Source organism: Hylaeus volcanicus, chromosome 4 (assembly GCF_026283585.1).
Source record: "Hylaeus volcanicus isolate JK05 chromosome 4, UHH_iyHylVolc1.0_haploid, whole genome shotgun sequence".
Lineage (NCBI taxonomy): Eukaryota > Metazoa > Arthropoda > Insecta > Hymenoptera > Colletidae > Hylaeus > Hylaeus volcanicus.
The window spans coordinates 13,750,184-13,772,022 of NC_071979.1; the positions used below are offsets into that span (position 1 = coordinate 13,750,184).

The following is a 21,839-nucleotide window of genomic DNA, read 5'->3' on the forward strand; positions in this document are numbered from 1 at the left end:
ATTTACATATACATATATAATTATATAATATACATACATATATAATTCACATATACATATATAATTATATAATATACATACATATATGTATACATATATAATTTATAAATGCATAGGAAGTTACAACACAGAATATTTATTATATTAATTTCTTCGATTCACTGTCATTTTATTATTTAACGATACGAAAAGATTGGTAAATTAATTTATTGAACACTTTTTTGTCATTACATCATCAGAACATGTCGATATTTTCCAAGAGAATTTCATCATTAACATATTCGAAATAGAGAATTATTTTCAAAATTACTGGATGATGTTAGAGAACGTGATTATATTTCGAAAATGAAATAAGATAACAGGTCTGAGTATAAGTAGTGCACGCATATTAAATTCGATTCCTCATTTAGATAGGAAAGCAACACATCGAAATTATAATTAAATCAAATTAATTTTTGTTTACTCTGCATCAATCTATCTGATAATTTGAAGATAGTCTTGAATATTAACATTAAAAATACTTCATTTATAGTACATTAATGTTTAAAGATTGCTCTTTACAACCAATTCAGTGCAGAAACTCAAATATTTTTAAAACTGAATCATTTCATACGAATACGAATAATGTAGGAGTATCCTTGGAGTGTTTGCTACATATATTACACGTGTTCTATAAAAGCCACAACTCAGACATTATCATATTAATCAGATCGCTGTATCCGATCAGAAGATTGGCATAATTGCAACCAGTTTCTGCAAGCGCGTACAATTCTTGAAATTTTGTACCTTTCCGTGCGTCTCGTGGCAAAAGATCTAAGCAACAGTAAGAAACGAAACAATTTTACAAAGTTTAAATTGTATACTATATTGCCGGTTAGAGGAATTTTTCGTGGAAATCCATTTATCGTGGCAATTTTAATCGCACTTGGATTATAGTATTATGTCGCTCCATAAGTGTTTACATATTTCGCTTATTAAATTTTTGGTGTAAAGTAAACCTAGATAAACGGTCTTATCAATTAAAACCACGGGATTTCCTTTATTTTTTTATATATGTACACTGCTTCAGTAATTTTGGAAGTGAGTTTAAGAAAGATTGTTAATTGTTTTCAATTAAAAATAAGCCTAATGAAAATTCATGACTTTTTATTGTTTCTTACTTACAGAAAAGGACGTTAACTGATGAATATTTTGCAAGTTAGAATAATTTTAATAAACTATTAAACAAATTTCAGACATTTAAAACAAGACGAATTTTCTATTTTATTGGATATAATTATTTTTTTATTCTATTAGAGATAATTACTATTTACCCAACTCATTAGCCTGAATTAAGAACAGTACAAAGTCATACAAGTCTGACTAAAATATTATCGAAAACGACAAACGAATTTGTACGTAAAAGAATACGTAAAATAGCACACAGATCTGAATGAAAAGAGTAAGCAATACGACGCACAAGTTCGAATTGAATAAATGTACAAAATGACACGTGAGTCTAAATGAAAAACGTAAACATAACGACAAACAAATCTGAATAAAGTCGAACACACGTCTGAGTAGAGAAATATACAAATATTGATGCAAGTCCGAATAAAGTCCGAATATCAAATAAAATAACACGTAAGTCTGAGTGAAAAAAAATAAACAAATTGAATCTTAAATTTGAATGAAATAAATATACAAAATGACGCTCGTCTCTGAATGAAAAAAAATACAAAGTGAGACTATTGAATATGAAATAATTTTTGTTTACAATTAATGTTTATTATCCATAACAATAATGCGATACTCGATTCAATTTTGCATGAATCCCTTATGAATAGAACACTGGCACACAATGGGTAAAACAAAGAAACGCAAAGACTTATAAAACGACCTAATATTATAATTAGCAAGCACACAATAGAACAGCGTACGATGCAACCTCGATCAATTTGCAATTAGTGGAAAATTGTAAACACAGGAAGAATGCATACATATTACACACGAGTCTCGTAACTCGGCGTAGTAAACCGTAATAAGCGAATACTAGCAGACGAGTATCTGTTTGGTAGATGAACGCAACATTTGAATAAATATCCCTACCACGGGTAAAGAGGTGTGTGACAGGAAGAAGAGAATGGCGAACCGTGTAATAAATTACTGTGAACTTGTTTGCTGCGTGCAATGATCGCTCGCTGTTCCTGTCAAACGGAACGTTACTCTTTTCTATTCACAGATCCACCTTCGAATCGATCAATGCAAACAAAAATCCCACGAACAGCTTTGTTGTCCATAACTTTGTTACTCGCTAAAGTATCCCACCACTCTAGACATATAACACATTTTAATTCTTTTAGGTCACCTACGTTAATTCATTTGCTATTTATCTCTGACAATTAGGGGTTTAGGAATCTATCCTAATCGTAAAACTTGAAAATTTCGGTAGCATATTACGAAGCATGTTTCTAATATGGAATAACATATTTTTATAAAAATTGACACAGGTAATGTTCGAAGTATACACGATACTGTGCAACAGTCTTTGATCGCCATGTTAAGCTTGCATTACACTTAAATAAATCTATCCTTAGTGAAAGAAATTGTATACTTGTTATTGCGTTTTATATATACTAGTATACTACGTATGGGTATAATAGAATTGTAAAAAATTATTTGAAAGATTTAGAGGAGAATGAAACGTTAAAGTTATGATTTGATACACCTGAAAGTCTCGATTTAAATATTATTAAACAATTGTCTGGGATTATTTGGACAAAACTCGAAGAAAAACTTATTAGTAACGTATTAGTAATAAAATGATTGAACATTGTAATTAAAAAGAATAAATATTAATAGCGATAGATACAATAGATCACATTTTATCTATCAAAAATAGGTAAATACTCAGCTTTCAAATAGTGATTGCCTTTTATAATACATACGTAACTTATAATTTTGTTAATTAGTTTATTTACTAATATGTACGTACAATTGTTAATAAAAACAAAGTAAATATTAACCAACTTTGTATTAACTTTTTCCATAAATACAGATAATTACCTAGAAAATAAAAACAAAATTGCCTCGATACAATGAAAATTAACGAAGTATTTGAGAAATGTCAAAATTTTGTTGCATAGTGTATTTAACAGAAGCAAACGCTTTTCAACGTCGGATCACATTCAAGATTAAACGCATCTTATCTCTCTGTATTATTAGTCGTAATTTAAATTAATTCCCCTCAATTTTAGTATTACAAACCTAGATTAAAAATGGCTTTGCACTTTGATTAGCAGACAAGGAGAGTTAGTACGACTTCAGGGAATTATGTACTTAGTGACAAAGATGGGCAAAATTATTATCTAGATTCAAATTTCGAATAACGAACAAAAGATACGCAATGTCTTATCCATTATTCCTTATATAAAGATTTGAATTTAAATTATAGAATGAAATTATAGATAACGTTAAAAAATTGTTATATATATATGTACTTGTATATAACTGTATTTTATACTACTCATATTAATTTCGATCGTTTTTGCTTGTTGACAGTTTGTGCAAGAATTTTAGTATCCTGAAGTTTTCCAAAATCCTAACGCTTCTTTCAGAACCCTCTCGACTCGAAACTTGCCACTCACGTTTTGTAATTTCCCAGTTTTCAATTAAGTTTCACTATCATCTTTTCTTCCTAAATTTCTGAGAATGGTGCATCTACTGCGACCAGATAAGAGACACGATAACAGGTACATATCTTCATTTCGGCTTATTTCACACTTTACACCAACGTTCTCTTATCTTTTGACATGTGTACCCATTGGTTTCATCACTTTTACATGTGTCAAATAAACAAAGGACTATACTGTAGAAGCAGTAATATAATAATATCCTGTCGGACTTCTCCTAATGAAAATTTCTGTCTCCCTGTTCTGACAAATTTATAATATTTATCTCCACGGTAATAAATGGTATTTATCTGCGCGATAAGGGGATAAAGGGAATGTACAGTCGTAAGAAAACGATTAAATTTGTCCTCTAGTTTTCTATATGTTCCAAAATCTTCATTTGTTGTACAATATTGAAAGTCATATACCATTCTATTGTGATTACTTATTTATTAACAGATATTTATAATATACTTTCCATTATGAATGTAGGATACGGATTTTTTTTAGCACAATTGTATGTATCAGCCATTTATTTTGAAAGTGGCCTAAGTCACTTTTTCCAAAAGATCACATTCAGAATTATAGTTATTACAATTCAACGATACTTCTACATTTAAGAAAAAAAATATATGAAAATCAATAAGTTGAGAACCACTGACATTTTGTTCTATGGAAGTTCTACTAATTAACAGTATAACAAACATGTTTATTTTAAAAGTGGCGCAAGTGCTCTGTTGAGGAAATTGATTGTTAGTGGTAAAATTATAGAATTCATTTCTTAAAAACTTGGTTTACACTGAAAAAGAATATAAGTACCCTGAAATAACGAATCCAAGTAAATCATCTCGGTAGTTGGCACCGATATTTTTAAACACGTTAAAACGGAAACCCTCAAATATCTCGTTTTGAAAACAAAATTGCTTATGACATTTTCAAAACAAACGACTCGTGTATCTCTTTTATTTGAGGAAAATTCTGATCGTTAAACCACCAATTGTTCAAAAGTTGGAGTGCTTCCAAACTTTGATTAAAAACAACATCGCGTTTCCGACAATTATAATCCCAGTATTCGTTACGGTATTTAATTACGAAATAAATTATTATTACAGATCAGAGATAATAAAACTTCTATTGCGAATTCATTGGAGATTTTATAACAATATATGTAGTTGGAGGACACAGAGAGCATAACGCAAGGACAAAATTATTCATCTGCAGTTTTTGGGTCGTTGCCAGCGGTTCGTAGTTTAACCTGTTTGTTTGGGTATTATAGTGTCTTTTATTACGTGTTTTTTTATATAGAAACTCTAAGTGAAACGCATTAACCCATTAACCTACACGATATTCACGATTTCTCGGGCCATAGTAAACAGAAAGGTAGGAAGTCCGAACGAATTACCACGAGTCAGACTCGTGGTTATTGTTTATGACCCAAATTCCTTACCAAGAGTCTCACTCGTGGTTGTAGGCCAAAGGGTTAAGATCGAAAGCTGATTATTTCATGTCCATTTAAGAAAAGTTATTTCTCCTAAAGTATGGGTCTCAAAGAGTTTTAATTTACCACGTCTTTTTCGTCGGTTTATATACAATACATATGAATTTTTGTAAGTAAAAAACATAGAAACTTTCTAATTTATAAGCTATTATTTATAGGTATGTAAAAAAATCCTTTTTTAATTTTATGGAATTTTAATTAAGTATTAAATGTTGCCCTTTAAATAATTTCCCGACACAAGCAGCGACTATCAGAAGTAATTATCTCGAGGAAAGTTGGACGACAAGTTTAAGTTTTTAACGCTCACAAAAATTACGCGCAAACAATGATACGGAGGCTTATGATTATCTAGGATTAATTTACAGTGCCAAGATTCTATCTACAGTTAAAACGCACTTGTTGCAAGTGTATGACACATGCATGACACACTATGTTATATAATTTCCTAAGGATGGAACGGAAGCCATCAAACAAGTCCTGATGGGACGAAAAAAAGCAACGTCTCATACATTCTGTTCTATGAAATCACTCAGTTGTAAAAAATCTAGTGCAGTCCGGTCCTTAAAAATGACTTCTTCCTAATAAAGAAATACGCGAATTAGTAAATTATTTACGATATCTTTTTCTTAGAAATAATCTCAAGTTCAGAATAATTCACAAACCAATTTATGTGCACGAGTAACCACGTAACCTCGAATAGACATTCCATTTCAGAGCTAAACACTATGCACATTTAAAATTAGGCTTCATTAATGGTATTTAACAATATATAATGATAACTTCTACAAGGATAACATTGAAGAAGAATAAATAGTTACACTAATTGTAAGTAAAGCTTATAAATATAAATGCCATAAATCGTTTGCTTGTTGCAATCGTCAAAGTAAAAAATCATTGCATCGCATTGATTTATATTTTACTATATATAAATTTCATACAAATCTATATGTACATATAAATAATTATATATTTTAAATAATCAAAATAATAGAACAAAATGTCACAGTGCGTGTAATGTTCTTTATAAATAAAATAGTGTACAATACTACGATGTGTTTAATAAAAAAAAAAAAAAAACTTAAATAGACGATAGATGTAATGAGAAAGTGTATTCCATGCATTCGGTGTACATCTTTATTTTAACTCCAATAGTTCCGACGAATGTCACGAGATGGCATAAGCTTCTCGAAAGTAAGATTTCCGATCCACAGTGTATATAACGCTGGCGAAACTCCGTTCTCTGTCCTTGTCTATGGGAGCAAAGTATACAATGATCGTTAAGTGAGGATACTGTTGCTGAAGCCCATTATTAATTAATAATCCGCATCCACAATTTGTTTCGTGTGATGCAATTTTTGAAGGCCTCTTTACTTAATAAGAGGCTTAATAACGAAAAGTTGCGGATAAAAATAACTTCAATTCTTTGTAGTTTACTGATATCACGATTATTTTGAGAAAATACTAAAATCAATTCAAACTTTTAATGTTTGAGAAATAATTTTTAACAACAACTATGTTATTTTTTTTTCTGTTTTTCTTTTTGATACTGTTTTTCTTTATCCATTTCAACATTGTACATTTTGTACAACACCTGGCCGAGAAACGTCGTTTCTCAAACAATAAAAAAACAATAAACCCGCGTAGCCTCTAGTCAATTTGATCTTTTACGTGCAATTGATATTGATGCTGTTCTTGTTTATTGAAGACTAATTTTTGTATGATTATTTTTAATTATTATTTTATATATTCCAAGAACTTAAAGCAAAGGTCGAAACGTATATTATTCGGAATGATAATGCTGCGCTGACTACCCATGTTTTTTAGAATTTTCTGATTTTTTATGAATTCTTTCTAATAAAGTTATATCACATAACAATTGTACAATTATCGAAAATATGATTTATAAATAATCATTCAAAGAAAGAAACGTATATTTCATCGCACCGTGTTTTTGAATACATTTTCTTGTATTTCCAATTAACTATATGCTTCCATAACAATAATCTAAATAAGTAGTATTGTATACATTTCTGTTAATGACAAAGTCACCCTAACCATTTCGGCGCTGACATTAATTATAGTCGATGGCAGCCTACGCGTATTAGGTCACTCCATAAGCTCATGCCACGTATTGTTCTGCTGCTATTAAAATTAATATGTGAAATATATCTTTTAGTATTATGAAAAAATATAATCACCCGCTCTATCTCTGCGATATTTTCCCATCTTTCAGGCAAAATCATTATTCTGTAGTTGTTTCATTAAATATAAACACAACCTGATATTATTGTCAATAATAAAATGGTGATTTATGTACGATACCTTGTTTTATGACATCGTGTTGGATTTTCATAGTTATGGATTTTATGAAACTGCGTTGTATGATATTGTTAAATTTTTTATTTTTTTCAAAATGAATATGAATTTTATAAGTCACTTTCGTTGCGAAGAACTGTTGGCGGCATGGTATGGGTGACACACTTATTAATACAGCAAAGGCTTGTATAACGTGAAGCACACTTCCGCGTTACACGAGACTCGTGACTCATACAAGGGGAACACAAGTTAGAGAAAGAAAGAGGGAGGAAGGGAGATGGTTTCACGTGTAGTGGACACATTACCCAATAGACGAAAAGGACATCTGCCTAAGGTTCTCGTTAGAGGAGGGAGTCACTAAAATCAATGTTTCAAAAATTCATGAATGTTAGGTAATTGGGATGTATGATGAACTGAAACACGTAATCGATAATATCGATATATAGTATAGCTTTGCTTAATCCCTAATAACCAATTCAAGAGGGTGATGCAATTACAAACTAATTACTAAACTAAGCGAATACATTACTAATACATAATCAATAATCTTGGCACAATCTTTGCTGACAATAAGACGTTAAAATTACTCATTGGAAAGACTACGAACAACTAATTTAAAAGAGACTTATTCATCGTTCATATGTATAAAATAAAATTTTAAATCGATGATATTATTATTTGTTTATATACATTTTTTTTAATCAGGTTCAATGATCACAATAACTTCGATGTACGCTTTATAATTAATACAGTGTAATATAAAATTTATATTCATTGAAAACATGTTTTATTTCTAGTATTTCTTTACAATATACGTTTTCAGAACTTGGTTAACCATTACGGTGGTCATATCAATGTTTGAGATGTTGAGGTAAAACATGATCCAAAATAGGTCTGAAAACACTGTTTTAAACTTCTAATAATTCGTGGAGGCTTGCAAGGCTACTTTGCATTGTAGATTAGCACACTCAACTATTTAGGGCAGGTATGTCAAATTCATTTTGGCACGAGAGCCAATTTGCACTTTGCTACCATGTCGCGGGTCGCAGATGCACAATATTTTTAGAACACTCAACAATATCTTAGTCATTATCAAGTCATTTATCAATAATATAATTGCTATTTCACTTTTTTGAAGACACTTGAAATTGGTTTGTAAATACTAATTGCGAGGTGTCAAGAAGTTACAATCTTGGTCAACAAGTTATTTTATTGTTCTTCGTTATTTAAAAAAGCTGTTCACATAAAAATATATACATGTATTGTAAAACATAAATCTTAGGGTTATTTTAATCATTAAAGTTAATACAGCGATGTATATTTAATTATATTATTATTATTTTCACTACAGCGTTGAGAAGTTGTCGCGACTTTTATTTGAAAAACAGAGATAGGGAAAATTATTTACGTATAAATGTTTAATGACTACAAACATTAAGTTAATATAATATAATTTATATTTTTATATATGATTAAAAGTTTAACAGCTAAAAGCATAATGTTAATACAATATAATACATATAATACGACAAAATTCGGAAAATTTTCGTATATCCTCATATTTGCACCCTTAAACCTTAAACCTTTATCTTTAAGTCGAACTGAGGTAATTAGGTGTTTTGTTTCTCGTGAATCGCCCGGTATATCAACAGTGTATTAAGTTTAACACAGTATTAAAAAGTTGTTACGATTTTTGTCTGAGTAATATTTTATTCAGATAGTAGCTAACGAATAAGATGAACGTATGCCAATTATGCGTGACATTTATTCGGTTGAACATTAAACTCTTAGTGGTTCATCGTGAAATATTTCATTTTATAGTTCAAGTTTTTATTTTGATTCGATGGATAACGAAGGAACGTTTAATTTTTCTTCGATCAAAATTTTAATCTGAATGAAGATTTTTCACATATCTGACGAAAAGCTGCGTGAAAGTTATCTTCAACGCTTCGTGGAACCGCTCCCACCGTGTTAACCTTTTAACAGGTCATTAACACTTTAACTGCCGCGTGTGCTTTATTGACACACAGTAAGCTGAGTAAGCGATCCTTTTGCGCTCTGTGTTGCAATATGTCACACGACTAATATTAATGTTTACACTTATTGTGAGCGCGTGTGTATTTGTGTGTGTGCGTGTGAGAAAAATGAAAATTTTATGTTTATTTATGTATGGCATTTCGTAACTTTAGCTTGCTTATAAAGAATTAAAAAATATCGCGAATTATTTCAATTTCGTATTACACACTTGAAAATGTTGTGTTCCTGCGTATAAAAATCCATTGGTTAAAAGTTTTCCGTTGATTATTTGATCCAATTGAGTATAAGCTTAACTAAAGTTGAATGTGTTATCTGATTTCAAAAATAGTTCTGTGTTATAATAGTAAAAAGTTACAAATACAACATATTTTTCTCGTGATTCGTCAATGCGTTCTACTGTAATGAATCATTCAGTCAACGTGTCTAGCACCGTTTGATATTAATAAATGGGGAAGTTATTTATAGAAACGGTGACCTTATAATGTAATTCGATTAATCGATGATTCTTGTTTACTGGAAGAGTTAACTCATGATACTCTCAAAATGAGAAAGAAAACTGGAACAGTTAATTGAACACGAAGAATCAGGTGAAAGCATGATGAGAGTTCACTTTTGATTTCGAAGATAATTCGAGGATAATGGATTTTGTAATTCTCAGGACGCACATAGTGCGAGCATTTTCCTCTATTTGCTTTTTCCATAACTTCTACAACTTTAACCAATGTCCGTACCGTGCCATAACTCGAAAGGGTTAAGAATTTATTTGTAAACTGCCGTGAGTTCAAGAATCTTAACAGTCACTCTTTTCTAAAGGAATGAAGGTTGTCTCCACTCACTTAAGCATTGGAATGTAGTTTAACCAACGCGAAACTCATTAATAACCGTAGTATGTTCGACATTTATTTATGTATCTTATCTACATATTTGTATTACAATGCATTATGTATTTTAACCCTCTATGAGTCCATGTAACATTTAGATCACATGCTAATATATCGAGGTTCAAATGGTATTATGTTACCAAATAATTTCAGTTTTTTCACAACTTAACGTATACGTCTTAATTATACAGGGTGGACCATTTTAAATTCCCCAGTAGAATTTCTCGGAAACTATAGAAGTTAGCGAAAAATGTTTCGAACAAAAGTTGCTCAATTTCGAGAGGGAAATATTTTCATGACTTTGCCTTTGACTTTGGAGGTCACGTTCAAGGTCATTTAAAGGTCAACTTTGTTATTTTAAATAGGAACCTCCATTTTTTACCTCGGATTCGGAAAGAGCAGAAAATTCTACGTTCAAATAAGGTAGCATAATCGTGGTCCGGGTGACCTCCAAGATCATGTGGAGGTCAGTCTCATTTTTTTTTTCTTAATCTTTCCACCTGAATGATCGGGCAGCGGAACGTTTAGTGAAAAATGTTTTAGACAAAAATTCCTCAACTTCGAAGGGACCATATTCTAATGACCTTATCTTTGACCTTGTAGGTCATGTTCTTGATTTATAAATGACTTATGCATTCAACAAAATGGAAATATTTTTGAACAATTACTGTAACCAATTTATGTAATTAACAATTGATTAATTTGAAAAATAAATGTGAAATCAATATTGAATGAAAAATATTTTAATAATATATCGTCTTCATTTTAGATCTTCATGAGATAAATGGGGTAAAACAGATACCAAAATGAAAACTTCGGTAGATCAATTTTTGTCTAAAATATTTTTCACTAAACATTACTCTTGACCGATCATTCAGGTGGAAAGATTAGGAAAAAAAAAATAAGACTGACCTCCACATGACCTTGAGGGTCACCCGGGCCACGACCACGCTACCTCATCTGAACGTAGAATTTTCCGCTCTTTCCGAATCCGAGATCAAAAATAGGGGTTTCTATTTAAAATAACAAAGTTGACCATTAAATGACCTTGAACGTGACCTCCAAGGTCAAAGGCAAAGTGATAAGAATATTTCCCTCTCGAAATTGGGCAACTTTTGTTCGTAATATTTTTCGCTAACCGCTATAGTTTCCGAGAAATTCTACTGGGGAATTTAAAATGGTCCACTCTGTATAATACCTCTGATAACCAATAATAATATTGATGGTGGTTGGCAGCACCATCAACATGAAATATCAAACTAATCACTTGCAAGTTGTTTGCAGAGAAACAAATTCGGCTCATAGAAGGCTAATGTAATTTGAGTAGTAGACGAACGCTTCTTTAAATGATTTTGTTTTACGACGCATTGGTTCATCGACTGTTCGGTCATTGTCGACGAGTTTGACTGAATTTCTTTTTAATTAATAGAACTAGATTCTTTTTGGGGGTGTGGTTAATATTGCTATTGCTTCTCAAGTAGTGTTTAAGGGGGTATTATCGTCTAGAAGTTTGTTTTTTCAATAATTTTTAGGAATTAATTTTGCGAGAACTATCAAACCTACAGTACCAGGGTTTTTTTTATGTATAATAAAACACGTTTCAACGTAACAACACAAATTTTTGTGAAATACTTCATTGAAATCTATACAAGTTATACGCTGTTATGCAGGTTGTGGCGTGAGACGCTCGTTCAATCGGGCGCACAGGTTGTGGCGGTTCTAATCGTCTGACACAGAGAAACAAATTTTTTTTTCAATCTATATGAATGTAGTTATCGTCTGAACTAGAATTAAGTAAGTACTAAATTTTTTATCGAAACCGCAGCTGTTTGAAAATTAAGGTTTAATTTTCCCGGAAAATTGTCAAGTAAAATATGAGAGGAGGACTGAAATATTCAAGCTATCGGTATAATTCTAGTTCAGACCATAGGTGATGGTACTCTCGAAATGTGTGTAAAACCAGAAGTCAGTCGGTCCAATAGTTTTTGAGAAAAACGTGCGCCCGACTTGAAAAATGTCGTTTCGAGAAAAACGCATTTAAAGTTTGCTATATACATTTATCACTAATACTGGTGAACAGCCTTTAAGCCTCTGTAACTATGAGAGCTCTACGAATTTCAAATAAATATTTTAGAGAGACTTTCTCAAAACCCCAAATAATAAGAAAATGCAAAAAAAAAATCGAATTTTTGAAGTTTCTAGACTGTAATACCCCCTTAATGTAATCTTGGTTGCATTATATTTTCCAGAGAAAATTCCACTTGGATAATTTTTGTTTCTTCTGTTCTCCACTAGTCTGGAACAAGAGACCTAACGCTTTGTTTTCCATTTTCTGGTAAATCGCGTAAACTTCAACATTTCGCCTCCGCCCCCTCCCCTTCCACCTAGCCTTCCACATGAAAATAAAGTTTACAGTATTTCAAGGCTAACAGTATTTTCCCCAATTCATTATGTTGATCACGTTCCATGAAATACGTATGCATATTGTCCATATATAAGTTGAATATCCATTAAGCAAGAACGTTGCGCAATGTAACCCTAACTGTTGGAATAGATAAGTGAATGGTAAATGTGAGCTAAGAAACCAGTTATTCGCTTCTAGATTTTATTTGTAGTGCTATGCAGGTACAAGACGATCTTAAAATAGTGTATGATAAACGTAATCCGTTGGTGGTCAGTCGTGACAGATTGTGCGTAACCTAATTAGTATTTCGTATTTATGGTAACTGACAGATGATCATCGGCATCTTAGCCTTGATATAGAGCAACAATGCTTTGCTTTCTACGACGTTATTCATTCAATAGAATTCAATATTATTCAATAGAATTCCTTGCTTTTGTAAAACGCAATTCAAATATTTAAAGAAATGTTAGCAAGAAAATGAAGAAAAACAATTAATACAAAGATCTAGTAAATGTTAATCGAAAAACACAAGGAAACTGGTAATATTTCATGCTCTAATTCGTTAAAAATTAATCTTCCTAGCATCAATCTTGATCTTGGAGTATTATATTTCCGTTTTTGCCATTTCTGTTTATTTGAATTTTTGTACAATAAATTTTATAAAATTGTGATGTATGTATAATCCTACATACAACCCACAGTAACGACTATTATCTCTTCTAATTAATCTGCTTGTTAACTTATTCCAAAGACAGGTTAGAGTTTGTATTAATTATACTTGTCGACATTGTCACCGTAATTTTGTTTATGATTAATTTCGTGCAACCAGCTACAGTGACCATAATCTACTGAATTTGTATTAGTTACACTTGTTGATAATGTTATCATAATATGTATTTATAATTTAGAATCATATCAGGGAGTTTTCTCTGCACTGTGCAATTACTTTAAGAGATTAAGACATAAAATACGTAAATAAAATATATCATTATTTATAACGTGTATAATGTGTGGAACGGTATTCATAAATAAAAATAATATGTACAGTATAAAATCTTCTTTTCTTTCGTTATTCACCAGTGAGTTCAGAGCCTCGTAAATATAAATATTTAAACACTTTTATTGTACTCGATACATATGAAACAAAATTGTTAAATGAACCTTCTTATTGTCGTTTCCTCTTATTCGTATCATGCATTTATATTCTGTATTATGCCAAGCTAATTGAAAATGTATTACGTTTTACTGTTTAAGATACCTTTGTAAGTGCTCGTTCTGTAATCGTGACAATTACTCCTCGTTTCCTTATATTTCAAGGTTATAGGAGTGGTTTCCTTGTAGCTTCCAAAGAATATTTAAATTTACGACAAACAAAACATACGACTGACGGCTGTGCTATTTCGTTCTGAACAGCGTTCTTCTTTGTTTCTGCAATTTAGAATTTTTATGGATGCCACGTTGACATTTTCCAGTTTAGTTATCTATGAACACATATATTGACAGATGTTCCAAGAAAAGATTCCAGTAAAGTACTCGAAAAGAACCATTATTCGATACGCGAGCACAGTAAATTAACGTTACGTTCTAGAAACTAGAAAATACAAAAGATTAACTAACGAGTATCTACTATGCACTAAATTGTATTGTCTAGTTCGTTTCAACTCGAAGAAACTACTTTATTTTTCAGTTTCATCTAAGCGAAAATTATGTAATTTATTGAAGACTCAAAAGTATAATAATATTTTTATCGTGAAACCAATTATAATACACTCTTTACAAAGAAGTTTATGTTTCTTTTTTACATGAAACTATCATTCATAACCTCAAGTATAACAGTTTACGTTTAGATAAAATTTTACACTAGAAATAAATCAATAAATGCCACTGTATACTGTAACTAAACATCACTGTTATTATTTAAATTCATATGAACGTTGTTGTTCTCTAATTTCATTTATCGAACCCAAAAGAAAGAAGTTTAGGTTTGAAAGTATAATAAATATAACAAAAATAAGGGTTCCGATTTGAAAAATGAAAGTTCACCTTTGAATGACCTCGGAGGTCAAGGTTAAGGTCAAATCTGAAGTTACAGAAAAACAAAACTAATTTCAAACCTTAAAATTCTGAGATACGAGGTAGGTCCACTATTGTGCGAAAGTCCTAGATATTATTCCTTAACGAAAAATAAAATACCAAATATTGAAAAAATCCTGTATTAACCCTTTGACTACGATGAGCGTATGTATACGCCCTCGAAAATAGGCTCAGAGAAGTGTTTATGTTCGTTAAATCAATTTTTAAAAAAATATCAGCATATAGGGAATGATGGGACGAAACTTTTTTATATGTATACTTTATTCATAGAACGCTTAGTTTTGAAAAGAAAAATTGAAAAGTTAGAAGTTCGTTGCAAAACTTGAATTTCAGGAAAAAGGTTCTCTAAGTTTTTAATTTTTATCTCTGAAACTAAACGTCTTATGAATAAACTATACATATAAAAAAGTTTCGTTTTTCTATTCTCTATAAGGCGATATTTTTATTAAAATTCACACCTCTACGCCTCTTAGAATTTTTAGCAAAACTCGTTCCGCAGTTAAAGGGTTAATTGCAACTCGTTAACATAGCACACTCCTCAACAATCTTTCTCGAGCCAGTATCCGAGACCACCTGTTAATAAACTTTCCGACACTAGATTAATAACGATAGCATCGATACGAGTAGAGGAACATTAACTTTTTAATGTTAGTAACTGACACTACGAGTATTAGACTTAGCAGAAAAACATCTGCCAAACATCTGGGAAGCTTAAGTGATACTCACCCGACAAAATACTCTAAGAAATAACAAAGAAACTCGGTCCAACGATATAATCATCCAATAATACTCCTTTTTTTGTTAATAAATCGTTTACAGTTACATTAATTACTTCTAAGTTACCATCGACTCGATTAAAACTATCGTGTTGCAGTTTTCAGGTAATTTTGTGCAAAATAGTCCAAGGGGTCAATGAATACGTACAGAGTTTTTAATGCAGTTATAATTTATAGCTGATTTAAAAAAAAGTAATTTTAGTCAATTTATAATATGATTACACATGATAAGAGCAATTTTTTCGTGCCATTCAAGGCAACAGAGTGGCCACCTTAAATGGAACACCCTGTGTATATCTCTTTTCGTATTTCTTTCAATATTTCGAAAACAAGGATAAAAATGTTCTTGGTATCACAAAAATGTCCTGAGTCTCTCCTGGTTGAATTTATTTCATTGTTGGTTATATCTTATTTACACAACATTAGCGGACAAAAGAATGCAGCGTTCACTGAGAGTTTCTAAAAACGGATGCATTCCCCTTAAAATTGACTTAAATGTCAGTTGTAAGACACGTACCGAATTGAGCAAGCGCGTCATTGGCGAACGACCTACGCCGACTACTTGCACGAAATGCTTAAGTAGTAGGAGCCTTGGACGACAATCAGCAGCTGAGTGACCCTAATAATTGCACGGACCATCTGTCGGACATAGCCACATCCAGGAATGTTCCGAGACTCGTATTAAATCACATGTGCAAAATCTAGAGACGTGGGGTCCGTTCGAGATGAAATGGGATTTCACCACCATCATTCATCGCCACTGTGGTCTGAAAGCGGCGTTTCGTGGCCAAAATTCAATTTTTCCATGTGAATATTTAATTTAATTAATTTTTGTTTTGCAACGGAAAGGGAACCCTTGAAAGCTTCGAAAACCAAACATATTATGCCTCGCAGATAATTCTTTGATCGGAAATAACGTTTTCGAGAAAATCACGAAGTTAAAGGAGAAACTAATTTATTCAATTACTCGTCACAGAACATTAGACTGCAGATTAGCAGTGCCGGATTTACCATAAGGCTAAAAATTGTATGAAAACTTCTCAGTGAAAACGTTTGCTGATCATGTAAAATAATTTGGCAATTCGTAATGTGCGCTTAAGAATACATCGATTCTCGAAGAATTCGAATATGTACTGTCGAAAGCTGTACAGATTTACATCGATCTACAATGTTAAATGAAATATTATCCTCTCTGATCTCTTTATTTATAGAAAACGATTTATTAAGATCTTTAGATTTTAACGATTTAATAATGGATTTTGCAAACATAAAATGTAGAAGAAAACTACTTCATTAAATATAAATAAATATATATTATATATTATATAATATTTATAATATATCCAATAGTATATTATATATCCAATCACTTACTCAAAGGAGCCTCTACTACTTTATTAGTCCCACAGGCCTCTTCAAACGTAAATCCGGCACTGCAGGTCAGTATTACGTTTTATATATGTAAATAGGTATATTTCAACCATCGTAAGTCGAGTGTCATTACAGTAAATTACATGCTTTATAAGTTGTATTATGTAATACGACGTGATTTGTTTGCACATTTTGTAACGAAATGGCTCCGAGTGTAAAGGGTGAACATTTTTTGTTTTGACAACAATTTTTATTTCTTCGTTAATTCAAAAATCATAAATACCACATGGTACAATGGTACATGGTATCATTGTACATGTGGTACAATTTAATGATTTGTACAACTTCTATGAATTCCGAAATTTGAAATGACATGCACATATTACTCAAATTCAACAGTTTCAATGCATAGTATAATTTGCAAGACGCGTGCGACATGCGTAATTGCGTACAATGTTCAAATCGAATTCTTGAATTATTTAATTAACCCGTAAAAATAGAATTCTCAGTTTTATCTGATAAATCGTCTATAAACATTATTATTTGTACAATATGAGTATTTGGTAGAACTGTAGTAACTTGTATAACATGAATGAATTCAATAATACTCTTTATTTCGGAAACATTAATTTCATCTATATAGTTAGAATAGTTTCTCAATTAATATTTACATAATATTTTATAATTTATATAATGACGGAAGCATTAAATGTTATGTCAATAATAGATAACAAAGTATTGGTATAGTGTTAATTATGTAATAGTGACGTAAGTATTTTTTAATCCATATAAAAATAGTACACGTTTAAAACAATTTAAACTTTGAGGAAAGTCTTAAGACTGTCCAGAAAAAGGAGCATGTTTATGAATTTTTTGAGAACAAACAGAAAATTTCCTGATAATATGTTTAAGGCTATTTGAAAGAATACTTCTTAGTCCATATGTCGCAATTTTTTAACCGACTTCGAAAAGGAGGTGGTTACTCAATTCGACATGTATATATTTTTTTCCCGTATTTAAAAGTATCTTAAATTGAGAAAGTTACGACGTTGTCACGACGTTGTCACTGTTTACATGAAAATTAAATAATCAAGCATTTTTTAATAATATATTAAATTGTCTAAGTGCTATCGAGCCGAATTAAACAAAAAAAATAATTTTGAGCAAAATGGTCCACACCATTCAAATTGCATATAAAATATATTTTTTATCGTCGGAATTGAAAGAGATGTTCAGAGGTGGTCTGCTTTAGGCGTGACATCCTGTATAAATTCTCTAACGAAGTTGTAAGATAAAAGTTAACTTCACTTTTTACTCGCATAGTGGAAATTCACATAATGGTTACCGCACAAGTGATGGTACAGTAACTGAAGGTGATAAACGATGGTATAGCAACCGCTGCAGCGGACAGGTGTGTATGTATATGTATACACGGATGGAGGTCAATTTCTCTCTACTTTCAATAAGAAATTCTCCATAGAACGAGAAGTGGCTCTTCGTAAATGAAGTCTAACATTCGAGTGGCCAGTATAAACTTCCATTCGCGTGGACAGATTTATCGTTCATGGTCCACGAGACCAAAGGCAAACAATTATAACCATAAATAAACTTTGCTACCGCGATGCGTACAATCTATCTATACAGCATTCGTATGCGTGCGGATCCTCTTTATCTTCCTCGCACGCTGATCTCGTTTGCCTCTTGAGATAAAACAGCGGAGTAGGTGTAGCCTTGAAACGAGTGTTTCGTTGGCACGTCTAACGTTTTATGAATAATCAAAATTTGCAGAACCGATAGCGAAGCAATAATCACTTGAGGTACGCTGCCACGTACGTGCCCAAGAGAAGATGGCCATAGATTGCTTAGAGAATCTTTTATAGGAAGCTGAATAAACGAGATAAAAACAAGTCAGAAATGAAGAAAGCTGAATCAAATTTAATAAAGAAAAGAAGAAAACTTTTGAAAACAGATGAAAATTGAAGAAATCACGAGAAAATTGAACAAAACTCGAGAAAACTTTACCGTATCAAAAAAAAAAAATGAATGAAACTGGTGAAAACTGGAGAAATTTCAGAAAGTTAAATAAACATAAAGATAATTGTATAAAATTGGGGACAACTGAATAAAACAGAACGAAACTTAACAAAGCACACGAAAATTGAACATTTTTTAGGACAATTGATCAAGATTGAAGAAAACTACGCTATACTAAAGAAAAGTGGACAAACGTGATAAAAACTAAAGAGACCTCAAGAAAACTTAAGAAAACTGACGAAAGCGAAACCAAACAAAATAAAACGAAACGAAACACTGAATAAAACTATAGTTTTACAGAAGCCAAATATAACGTGGATTATAGACAGGTAAAAATAAAAGAATCGAATATATTCCATACCATTTGTGTTTGATTAGAAAATAAAACCCTGAAGCACTTTTTGATAAACCCTTTATTTCATTTAAGTTGTGATCTTTTTACTTTAATTATGACACAAATGAGTTTAACCGTGGAAATTCTTCTTCGTTCAAATCATATTATTTTGAACACGTTGTTGGTGAACTCAAATTTAATCTGCGGCACGTAACATTTGTATTTCGATTTAGCATACACACAACGGCGCGCAATCAGTTTACTGTTCCACTTTTCGTTGCTACAGAACAATCTATGCGCACGAGATAAGATCTGCAAGGACACGTTTATTAGAGATTATCGTAACTCTAATTTTATGCTTAAATGTCATACAATTTTAAAATGTAATTAAGTTATATAATTGAATTACAGCGTAATTAATGGGATATTCTAGTCTAGAGCATAAATTTCTAGTGCTTTTCGAGGATTTTTTTTCTTAATCTAGCAGGAATTTTTATTACGGATTTTGCACACATATTTAGTCACATTTCAAGAATATATACAATTTTTTTCAAGTAAAAATAATCGAAATTAAACGTAATACAGCGACAAGTGATATTATTCAGTCCCTCCTGAAAAAAAGTGCGTTCATAGTTGCCACGATTCCAGTCGTTCAGCTTATCTGAAATGAAGAAATCAAGAAACATCTTTATTAATATTAGTGTCGCTATGGCTCGAATCAGAATAATTCTGAAATATTGAGAATTCAAAAAATGGCTGCACTTTACAGTTTGAATGTCGATTTTTAGTATTTTTTTGTTTTTAGCATATAAAAAAAAAATAATTAGAATAATCAGATTTTAAAAACAGTGGTTCGGGCGATAAAGGCACATGTGCTGAAGTTTCACTCCAAATTTGAAAACATTCGGTTAACTAGAACTCGAGATATCATGGCAACCATTTCAAAAAATATGGTTACAAGGAAATAGCGTTTAATGTTTTTCATACCAAATACGTATACTTACGATTACAATTAAAACCTGATCCTTGCTTACTTGCTTGTTGGAAATAAGTGTCACTTTTGCACATTTTACACATTACCAACGAAGAAATTGTAGTTAAAACTACAAAGAAATTTAAAATGCAGTATCTAAACGAACTGGAGGTGACAACTTCATTGCGGACACCATTCTTTTTAGACGTCCTTAACTTTGAAAAGTAACTCTGTTACTTTTCAAATTCAATAAAATCCTTTGGAAGATATATTTCTAAAGATCTACACTTTCAGAAAAAGGCAATATAAAAAGAAGCGATATTTTGAAAGTTCTAGAGTAGAATACCCCTTTAAGAGATCATTACATCGATCGTAATTTACATTTTCAAGAAAGGAAAATTTTTAAATGAGGACCTATTAAACGCACATTACTGGTTAAAAATGTGTACTTTTCGAGCTGTGCTCCGCTCTTATCACGAGCGAGCCGAGCGGTATGTAGAACGCAGCAGAATATCGAACGGAAGTTCATGAACGTTCACGGTCATAAGAGAAGAAAGAGAACGAGTAAAAGTATCGACAAACAGACTATATTGCGTGCCACGGTAACACAGGGGCATCGAACTTTTACTTTTAACTGAATATTGCACGTGACTAACTTCCAGCAAAATGACTGCAACGACAAATCGATCCAATCGACCAAGGATATCATTAGGTCTACCGAAAGGGAATGTGTGGTTTCCAGCACGTATCCTATAACTTGGAAACTTTTCAATTGAAAGATAAGACGAAATGTTTTGTAATTTACGTAAAAAGAGTGCGACTATTTAAAATCGAAGATGAACTTAACGACTTTAATGGCTCCATCTTTTAACGCAGCGATGCCATGTTAAACGATACGAACTTTTCTGCAATCAGCAGAGATCCTTTCATCAGGTAATGGCTGACTGCTCGGACGAATTTCCGTTATTATCTGTTTAGTGAGTTTAACCACTAAATTAATTTAATTTAACTACTAACACAGTGGTTAAATTAAGTAAGTTAATATTGGTCATATGAAATATTAGTATTAACCTCATTGATTTTTATATTTAAACATACACAACAAATAATTAGAGAGAACATACCATTTATAAATGCAGACATATATATATTTGTGTTTATACACAACAAAGTGATTTGGATACACGATTAATTAAACTGAACGTATTTCCCATAAAATATTACTGTGCTACGTTCCATTGACAATCTTTACATTATTCCTTCCTTCTCTTTTCTTCGCTTTGTTTACAATCTTTCTTTCATTATTTATATTTAACTATACTTCTGTGTTCTGCACTCCATAAATCTTGTTTCAATATTCCTTACCATTTCAACAAAAAGAATTCTAAAACATCGGCTATTTTTCCGTCGTTCAAACCTGTACACCCCCTTAAACTTTCATATTGCGTTACGCGGATGTGGAGAAAGTAAA

The 21,839-nt window shown here is 31.5% G+C and overlaps 1 protein-coding gene and 1 non-coding gene across 2 annotated transcripts in view; one reads left to right on the top strand and one right to left on the bottom strand.

Annotated features, from left to right (window-relative positions):
* The window catches only part of LOC128874718 (V-type proton ATPase 116 kDa subunit a 1-like), a 77,670-nt gene that overhangs the window by 29,446 nt on the left and 26,385 nt on the right, over positions 1 to 21,839 (bottom strand). The gene's annotated exons all lie outside the window — the stretch shown is intronic.
* LOC128876047 (U4atac minor spliceosomal RNA) lies at positions 6,388 to 6,511 on the top strand. The gene has a single exon (XR_008456940.1). It is a non-coding gene; the product is annotated as a U4atac minor spliceosomal RNA (small nuclear RNA).